The sequence below is a fragment of the Crocodylus porosus genome, unplaced genomic scaffold (genome assembly GCF_001723895.1).
Source record: "Crocodylus porosus isolate Cpor-Errol unplaced genomic scaffold, CroPor_comp1, whole genome shotgun sequence".
Classification (NCBI taxonomy): Eukaryota; Metazoa; Chordata; order Crocodylia; family Crocodylidae; genus Crocodylus; species Crocodylus porosus.
This window is the reverse complement of record NW_017728947.1, coordinates 4100342-4110083: the sequence shown is the minus strand read 5'-3', so window position 1 is coordinate 4110083 and position 9742 is coordinate 4100342. Positions and strand designations below refer to the sequence as shown.

The following is a 9742-nucleotide window of genomic DNA, read 5'->3' as shown; positions in this document are numbered from 1 at the left end:
TGATTTTCACAGCACCTCAGTGGAGGGAACACTTTTCTAAGTTCAGAAAAGATCTGGAGGGGACCCTTGGTGATAAAAAAGAGTTAAGGGTGGTTAGGACCTAAACCTGATGTGCTCTATGTCTACCGTCTGCACCTGCCCCACCCCCAGTCTGTACCTGAAGGGGTAAGGGCAGTCCCTGTCTCTGATGCTGGTCCTCTAGGGTCTCATGTGCTGGTGACTGGTGACTGCCCTGTGGTCCCTCCTGCCTGCCCCAGGGGGAGCAGACAGGATGAGCTGAGCTGTAAAGTATGGTTCTAGCCCCATGTCTGCCCACAGCAGAACTTGCTGCTGGGAGCACGGGGGCAGCTGACCCAGGGATTACCAGAGGAATTGAGGGAGGGCAGCAGTGCTGGCAGTCCCCAGAGGAACAGTGGTAAGCAGCACCTCTTAGACAGACTCAGATTGCCAGACATTGAGAGGAAAGCACTCACCTCCTCACTTAAAGCCAGGTGCCATGGTACTGTTGAAGGGACCTCGCAGCACCCCAGGGTGCTGTATCATCCAAGTGGAGAATCACTGCTCTAATCCATGGCTTGGATTGCAGTAAACTGCCCTGGTGCAAGAGCGGCTCTTCCCATCAAGGTTTGTACTGTTGTTCCTAAGCTAGTGCCTGGCCACTTACAACTGTACTGTGAGTCTTTCCCTGGCATAACCAGACCTGAAGCCATTCATTTCAAGCAGCCTAAGGACACAAAGTGAAGTAGATACAATTACTCCTCTCCCTATGTGCCCTGGACATATCCTACAGGGTTGATTTCTTATGGGTGTGAATGGGTCCTGAAAAAGGGGGGAAACCACAGTCCTTCCTTGATGCTGGTGATAGCTGTTTGCATCTCAGTAGTGCCAGGGCACTGTGAAGTTTGGCACTGTGCAAATTTATTGCTGAGAGATGACCCAAAATCTCACCGTATATATGTACTTGTGGTACCCTGAAGCCTTTGTCTGGCCAGCTGATCTACAGGTGTCTGAGGAAAAGAGAGATAAAATAAATTAGTGAAGCTCTTTCTCTGCCTTCCTGTGGGGCTGGCAAGGAGACTTTCCCTGATTTCCTAAGTACCAGCAAAAGCTTTTATAATGTAAACCCTATGGAAGGGGGCATCCATGGGCAGGAAGGAAATAACCACACCTTTTGCAGATGTTGAAGGTGGCCGGATGGTGCTCCTGAACCCCTTTGGGGGGACAGCTGGGCAAGGTACCTACTCTGGCAGTGGTGGTATTCTCTAGCCAGCATGTTCTCATGCATGCCCCATCCACCCATTCCCTTACACATCCTCCTAACTTGGAAATATGCCTGCAAAGGCACTCCAGGATGCCCTCATTCCACCAGTCCTGAGACCTCAGTGTCTGGCACACTGCAGAGGGACCACTAGGATGAACCTGAAGCAGCCTCACTTGGAAATACTCAGGTACAGATTGAGTCAGCAGGAGTGGAGGGGGAAAGTCTGGTCCTGGCCTGAACATGTTCCCACTTGGATGTAAGCACATCCCCCAGAGGCCAAGACCTGGGCTGGTTCTGAGAGTTGCCTGTTGGGCTCACTGGAGCCTCCAAAAGGCTGTTCTTAGGAGCTGACATTTCTTCTTCCAGCATCGACTCTAGTCTCTCCTTCCATCTTCAATTGGGCTGCTTGAATAACAGCTGGCTCCAAAGGTCCATATTAGAAGTTCTGCACATTGGGGGGTGCTGCTTACCTCAGATGGGGGTTCTTGTGTCTCTTGTGCTATGCCTTTCTTATTTACCCACTGCAAGTAATCTGAGTCACCTGTATGACCAGAAATAGGATCCATGGGGTTAGATCTTTCCCTGGGGATTTCATAGTTGCCTTTGTATTTTTAATCCCCCCTAGTACTGGCACAGGAGGCATTCCTGTGTGAGCCAGAGCATGCACTCTAGTGGTTCGTAAAGGCCTGTTGAAGCTGATATAATTTAGAGCAGCCAATAAGTTGCTCTATGTTAAAGCAGACAGTGATTCAGACCCCAAAGACTGGCAGAGCATAATCATAACCTGAGGATACAGATGATCAGAAAAATACATTTTCTACCCCAAGGGAAATTTCAGAACCTGGATTTATCTAGATTGGGATTAAGTCAATGGAGGATTTTTTTTCAGAGAGCGACATGTTCTGAAACATGTACTCAACCCTCTTGCACATGTGGTTTTAGATCTTGTTCTAAACGTCAAATTTCATTCATTTGGCTGAGCCATTGTTTTCTGATGGTAAATTGATGGAAGCTGTCAAATCGCTGTTCCCTGAGAGCAAGGAGTTCATCTGAAACTTTTTCAACCAGCTATGCAGAATAGTCACTTTTATCCCTCTCGACTGCCACTCCTACACAAAGCACCATGGGAAATCAGGCCATTTCACTGGAGACAGACCCCAAATTTTAAAGAAGCTGAGATCCAAGCCCAAATTTTGCTGCTCAGAGCAATGTCTTTTGTGAACTGTCACTGCATTATAAGAGCAACTAAAGGCCCCACTTGTGGATCATTGTGCTAGGTGCGATCCAGATCCATAAGGAAACAGGGACAGGTCTGGCCCCACAAAACTTTCAAGCAGAACAAATGAGGAGAGACTGCCTGTACATCTAATAGCTATGGAAGCACAGGGTAAAAATGAAATTCCTATGACAGCCCACTAGCTGCTTCACCAGCATAGCATATATCACTGGGGGCCAACCTTTTCGGTAGGCATGACACAAGGTAAGCCCTGCCCTGTTCCTAAGTGCCACTCAAATCCCCATCCCTTTCCTGATCTGTTGCTCTGCTCTCTTGTTCTTGCTGCCCAAGCCATTGCTCTGCTTACCTTATCTGTCAGATCTGCTGTGTGCCACACTATGCAATTGCATGTGCCACTTGTGGCATATGTACTGCAGGTTGGTTACCCCGATGTATCTGAAGTGCTGTAGTAGAGGCGAGATTGGGAGAAGAGCAACTTTGTGATTTTGCAGGGTGCTGCTTTGCCTAAAAAGCAGCAAGGGGGAAAATGCTTAATGAAATTTTCTTACAGCTGTGGACCAGGGAGTGACTGGGGCCATCCTGTGCACTCTGGAAAAATTCCCCCGTCATGTCCCTATGCTACAGAGGTGGGCATGTTTCTGTATGGGAACAGCACTACACTAAGACCCCAGTGCAGGAGGGCTCTTGCCTTATGGGCCAGCTGCCAGAAGGCAGCACCCTCCGGCCCTTTTGTTGGGGGGTGGGGGGAAGAGAGCCTTGCATGATTCAAAGCTGATTAAGTCACAGCAGCAGTGCTGATGAGCTAAGGAAGGACTTTTGTCCAGTTGTCTCTGGCCAGATGGAGGGAGGCGGTTGCTGGGTTGCTGCATGAGGCTCTGAGGGTTAGATGGTGTTAAAGGGGCGGGGTGGGGGGAGCCCATGGGATTTCTCAGGGGCACAGAGAACGCTCTGGGGGCAAGGGTTGAAGAAAAAACCAGTAATGAAGATGTGAGTGAACGTTGCAGGCTGCCTTGGTCCCAGCAGGACCCACAGTTTGTGTGGGGGGGGCAGGTTAAACAAGAGGAGAAAGCCAAGCAACAGCTGGGCAGGGTGGGGAGACTTTGTATTGAATGAAGGCTGGGTTCTCATTTCACCCCACACCTCTTCCTTTGTCCATTCTTGGAGGAAGGTGGTAGAAGGCAGATGCTCGAGGGACCTGATCCAAAGCTTCTGCAATCTGTGGGGTAGGGTGTGTATGTGAAAATAAGGACTTTAAAAGAAGAGAAGGGGAGTTAACACCTCATTCTTCTTGTTTTTTAGCACCACACTTTGAATGAATCCAAGACTGAGCCCTGGCAGGGGTGTGATGCAGGGGTAAGTGGAGTGAAGGGAGCTTTCCAGGTTAGTAAGCTCTCTGCAAGCTTGTTAGCAAGCTCTGCCCCTCCAGCTTGCACCACCAGCTGAGAGAAACCGTGCAGTTCCCTACTGCGTGTGGCTGATCTGTTTAGCGGGCAATAAAAATAAATGCCAAGGAGAAAAAGGCACTGCCGGCCCTGCTGGGAACAGCCGCAAGAGAAATAAAACAGGGGAACCTGTCTCTCCTTTCAAAAAAAAAAAAAAAAGAAAGAAAGAAATGATAGGGTCTTTGTTTCACAGGAGCTCCAGGAGGCAAATGCCTGGGCATTTGTCACACAATGAGCTGGAAAATCTTGCTTCTGCATTATGTTTCCCAGTAAGGAACCAGGGTCTCCCTCTTCACCTTCTCTCTTTCCTTAGCTCCCCATCCTCATGGGCTTTTTATAAACACTGTGGTCTTTCCTTTCCATCCAGAGCATCCTCAGCTGAGCCGAGCAAATCAGAGTTCCTGCCTGCCTGCAAACAGCAGGGCTCTGAGGCTGTGTTATCTAGTTTTCTTTCTTTTTTTTTTTTTTAAAAGCATAAAATCCTCTAAGAGGTCACTGGACCGATCCATCCAAAAGGAGATGCAATTGCAAATGTGAACCTACTGCACCTTCTGTGGAGGGGTGAAAGCCTTCCCCTCCCTTGGAAGCACTGGTAAATACTTCCCAGTTCCTCTCTACAGGCAACCAGGCATATCTACATGCTGACGAAACATGCTCCCCTTTCCAACCCCCCCCCCCAGTGATAAATGCCAAACTGACTGCACACCAGTGGCTTGCTTTTTTGCATTGCTGCCTCCAGCTCCCTGCACCCACCCTCCCATCTCCTTGGGCAGATGGCAAGACAGTGCATTTCCCTTTTAAGAGCTTGCAACCAGGGAGGGAATGAACACAAGAAAAAACTAGGCCATTGCCCCTTTTAAGCTGCAGCTCTGCCTGCCTGTCTCCCTTTTAATCTGCACCCAAAGCCCCAGGATCAGAGGCTGACGTCACCCTGCCCCTGAGCCTCCCTCTCTGATTGGCTGGGGGTGACGTCAGGTGCTTTTTTTTCAAGGCATGACCTCATCCTCAGTTCATTTTTAGTTCTAAAGTGCAACCTTCTGTCTTCCTGGATCCCTTCAGCCCTGTTAATGCTTATCTTTGCCATCCACCCCCCCACCCCTATGCAGGGACATGCCTGCCCCTTGGCTGCTGGGCTAGCATGATGATTACCTTTCAGTGGGAGTGCATGCGTGTGTCTGCAAGAGGCTAGAACCTGCATCATCAGCACTTGCACCAGCCTTTGCAGGGCTCCTCATTTGATCATCTTGCAGTTGTGCTTAATTATCCCGGCGAATGTGTAGAAATTTGCAATCAGCTAGAGAATTTCAGGAGCTCTGATTCCCTCCTCTCCTTCCCCGGCTGCAGAGGAAGTGCAGGAGGGTAAGTATTTGAAATGTTGTATGGGAAGAGAAGGGGGCCTAGGACTTTTAATCATGCTTAATGTTTGAGTGATCCTGTGGGTTTCTGCAGGAGAGCAGTGGAGGTTGGAATGGGAAAGAAGGTTTTAATATGTATGTGTCTTTACACAGAGATGTTTACTTCCTACTCCTGACCCCATTATATATGCATGTGCATGTACATGGTGGACTATGTATAATAGCGTATGCATGTTCTATCTGCTTAACTATCCGGATATGAACCCATGGGTCCTATAAGAATAGGTCACTAGCCATAGCTGTCATGGGCATCTGTCCTGGGTGCACGGCATGTATAATGTTCCTGATCATGAAGATGCAGTGACTGGCGCACAAATTTGTGATTACAATGCGGGTCTTGCAGGGAATATTTGGAGTGAGAGCTGGTCTAGCCGTCTATCTATATAGATCTACGTATTTGTATATCTTTCTAGATATAGATAAATATGTATATATGTAGAGATCGATATCTATAAATACATTTTGAGTGTGTTTGATCTGTGTCATGCCTACCTCTTGGAGATGCTTTCAAAACTGGGATATTTGGAATGGGATTTAAGGCATCAATTCCTTTTGCACCAAAAAAAAAAAAAAAAAAAAAGCAAAGCTCTGCAGTAGACTATATTGCAGTGGAGAGCTGCTGACAGGGAATTGCATGCTTCCTAAATTCTGCTTATTTAGATGGGAGTTCAGAAACAAACCTGCTTGATTTATATGGGGAGTGAATAACATGGGAAGGGAATGGTGTGGGGTGGGGGGAGTAGTATAAGGGGAGTGATGGATAAATGTTCTTGCACTGTGGGATCTAGATCTTAAAAATACCTGGTTTCCCACCAGACATAAGGTTTAGCAGAGCTCTTCTCTCTCCTAAGCTAAGGTTTAGGATTTGAGTGGTTGGTGTTAACAGCTCTGTGGCTTCCTGATGATGGAGCTTGAAGTATCACCCTATGTCCTTGGCATTTAAACAAACCCCAGGAAAAGGGCATGTGTGCAGCAGCAGGGGTTTCCATGCAGTGTTTCCTTGCTATGGCTTGAAGGGAGCTGTAAGTGATCCCTGAGTCGAGCATCCTACTCCTAATGATTTCCCTCCTCTTGCAGTAAGGTGTAAAGAAAGCATGGAGCAATTAATCAAAAGCACCAGTGCTCTTGCAACAATTGTTCTGCCTTTTGTGCCCTGATTCATCTCTGATGCCAGAAAGGGCCAGGAGAGCATATTGGCTTGAAGATGCCTGGGTTTTCCTTTATTGATCAATAAATAAAGCACTCCTCTTCCATCCCCAATAATTAAATTCCTTGGCAGTATCAAAAGCTGACGTCAGTCCTTAAGCTCACATTAGGCAAGCTGTACACACAGGGCTGTAATTTGTGGTTTTGTTTATAAGGAAGGAGGTGGTACAGTCACTGCTCTCTGTTAAGGTTGTTTGGATTTGCTGAGCACAGATCAGAATGGTTGTCTATTAGATCTGGACTGCAGTGGTGCCAAAAGGCTCCTTGGCTGGCATCAGAGCACCTTGTGGCAGGCAGTGTACTAGCTCACAACCAGGACCTAGTCCCTATCCCAACTAGCTTGCAGTTGTGAAGAATCTGGTGCTAAAGGCTGCTCAATCCCCTCCAGTTGTATCAACTCTGCACTGTAGATCAATAACTCTCAGCCAAGATGCCGTGGCACCCTAGGGTGCCTTGATATCCTTTCAAGGGTGACACGCAATGCGATAGTCTGCTGTCAGGTGTGCAAGCATGACTGACAAGCTAAAAGGAGAGAAAGCAAATAAGAATTAATTGTGTTAAAAACATTGTGACCTGCTGGGGTCTTTCTGATTTTTTTTTTTTTTTTTTTTTTTTTTTTTTTTTTTAAACTAAAATTTCTCTCTTATTTTTCCATGGTCAAAAACCAAGTGAGAACTAAGAACTGGTATTTTCTGAAGGGTGCCTTGAGTCTAAAAAGATTGAGCAACTGCTGCAGATGAGTATCCCTGGGGTAAAGGCCTTTAAACCTATGCCTAGCACTGCTGTAGATCAGTGAAGCCCTTGGTAGGTAACCAGGAAGGTCTTGATTGGCCATTTGATAGGAGTTTTTTTTTGCATTGAATAACCGATGAGGTCACTCCTGAACTGAGTTTATCAGCCTCCACTGATGTATGTTTTTTGTTTGCACTTGGTATTGTCCAATTACTTTCTGTTGGGCAAGCAGGTGGGAATTAACACAAAATAGCTAATGTACTGGTGAATGTGAGTTTGTTGCAAGATTCCCCCCTACTTTCCTACCCTGCAATTCACCATGAGGGATTTTGAGACTTCCTGGCCTTGTATTGTTTTGCCTTGACTAGGGTTAATAGGCCAAGCAAAGTCCATCTAACATCACCTTTAAATCCCATTTTAGACAAGAGCTTAGGTACCTGAATGCGTGGCCCTGTTTAGAAATGGCAGTGGGAGGTGCTGGTGCTGAGTACAGTGTGGAAAATATAGCCCTCAGCATTTGTTTGACTAGTACGCTTTGCTGGGTGGTAGGCACCTTGCAGACAAATTGGGCCTGGTGCTTGATTTGGAGGATTTACAATTTACGTTTAGAGGCAACACAGTTGCTGATAGCAAAATACAATAGAGGTTAGGGTGAGACTTCTTAGTCATCAATATATCCGTTATCACCAGCCTACTTCTTTGGCAGACTGGAGAGTCTTACATTTAAAAGAAAGACTGGGAGGCTGAACTCCTCCTCCTTGCCTCAGACTGACAAAGTTTTCTCTAGGGGTGAGTAGAAAGGAGTTCTTGCATCCCCATCCCCATCCCCATCCCTCTGAACAGATGCAGCTTTAGCATGGAAGCATATGGGATGTGTTCTAATCTAGATGGTGCCTTCCTATTTTGTAAGGCTGTTCTTAAAAACCAATGGCCAGTTTCTCAGCTAGTATAAATCAGCATAGCTCCTCTGCAGTTGGGCTCCAGAAGCAGATGCATGCTCAGAATAATGTTGAATGAAACCGGGGGAAGGCAGTTGCATGGGCACTTTCAACACCTTTGATTTATGACATCTGCTGAAAAAGTACCTACCCCTGTGGTATTTGGACAGCTATTGGAAACTGTATCCTACAGAGAATGAGGAGGGAAGCTTGTAAATAATGACAGGGAGACAGAAGGAAGGTTAAAATAGGCTAGAGAATGTGTAGATCTTTTTATCCCAGCCTGTGAATTGGATAACAGCAGTTAAAGGAAAGGCAATAATAGCAAGAATCTGAAAAACTGGGGGCTCTGACTAATGCACCCGAGCTCTTTGTGGCTGTACAGATGCAGAATGCAATGTCTCTTCCAGCTTTACAGTGACTTCAGCATTGGGGTTCTTTGGGGGAAAATAACACACTGCTTGAAATTGCTTTTTGCACCCTTACGCCTGTGAGGTTCCCAAACCTGTTTTTCCAGCCTTGAATGTCTTCTCTTAGGATACACCTGTCATGCTTGATGCAAAATGAGTAGAGATGCCTGACATAATCAAGGGCTGGCTTGGAGGTGGGGAAGGGAGGCTAATGGGCCAGAAGAATTCATCTGATAAGAAGCTGAATTAGCTCTTCACTAGCAATTTTCTCAGGCTTGCCTGGGAAGAACATGGTATGTATGAACGTGGCTTTAAACTTGATGTAGGGAGTGCCAATATTGCAAAACTAGCTCTGCCTAGACACTGTGCGATATTAAAATAAGTCTGTCTCTGTCCTAGCACAGCTAGTTCTTGCTGGGTGGGCAGAGATAGGATTGTGTAACATAGAGCAGCTCCATGTATGCAGGCCAGACCTTCCAGTGATGCACTCTTTTCATTGTAACAGCATAGTGCCCCGAAATGATGCATTTCATTGTGCTTAAGGATGCTGAGACAGAACATCGTTCTGAGCATGCTTGTAAAATGGCTTTGTTTTTTTCCATGTGATGCTCGTTTGAGCCAGTTTTCGATGCTATTGAAACACTGTGGGGTTTTTTGCCCTCTTTTTTTTATTGTTGTTGTTTCTTTGAACCTGGCTGGCAAAGCCATTATAAAGATAGAGGGGCAGGTCCTGAGCCACTGACTGTGGCATACCATTTTGTCACCAATTTTTGTATTCAGTATAGGGTCCTGGACAGGAAAGCAGTACTTGACTGCTTCCTACTCCAAGAGCTGCCTATAGAAATTTTACGTCATGGGGAAGAAAAATAGTCTGGCAGCAGCATTTCCCAGGAGGATTGTCTGGTTCTCAACCCCACATGTCTCACGTAGGTGGTAGGGACAGCAGTTGGATCTAAAGGTTTGTACACACAAGGAAACATACTGGCCTGTCTATAGCAAAATAAGCCATTCTCCAATAGCTACAGTGGAATAATGCCCTGTGTAGATAATATTTTTGGGAGTTGTTCAAGCAGAGCTATTTGATTGATTTTTTTTTTTTTT

At 46.4% G+C, this 9742-nt stretch overlaps 1 protein-coding gene across 2 annotated transcripts in view; it reads left to right on the top strand.

The window, feature by feature from the left end:
• The first annotated feature begins 4934 nt into the window (after window positions 1-4934).
• The window catches only part of DUSP8 (dual specificity phosphatase 8), a 78581-nt gene continuing 73773 nt past the window's right edge, over window positions 4935-9742 (top strand). For both annotated transcript variants that reach the window (XM_019552008.1, XM_019552009.1), the window contains exon 1: window positions 4935-5299. The gene's annotated coding sequence lies outside the window, so the exon portion shown is untranslated. The remainder of the gene's footprint in view (window positions 5300-9742) is intronic.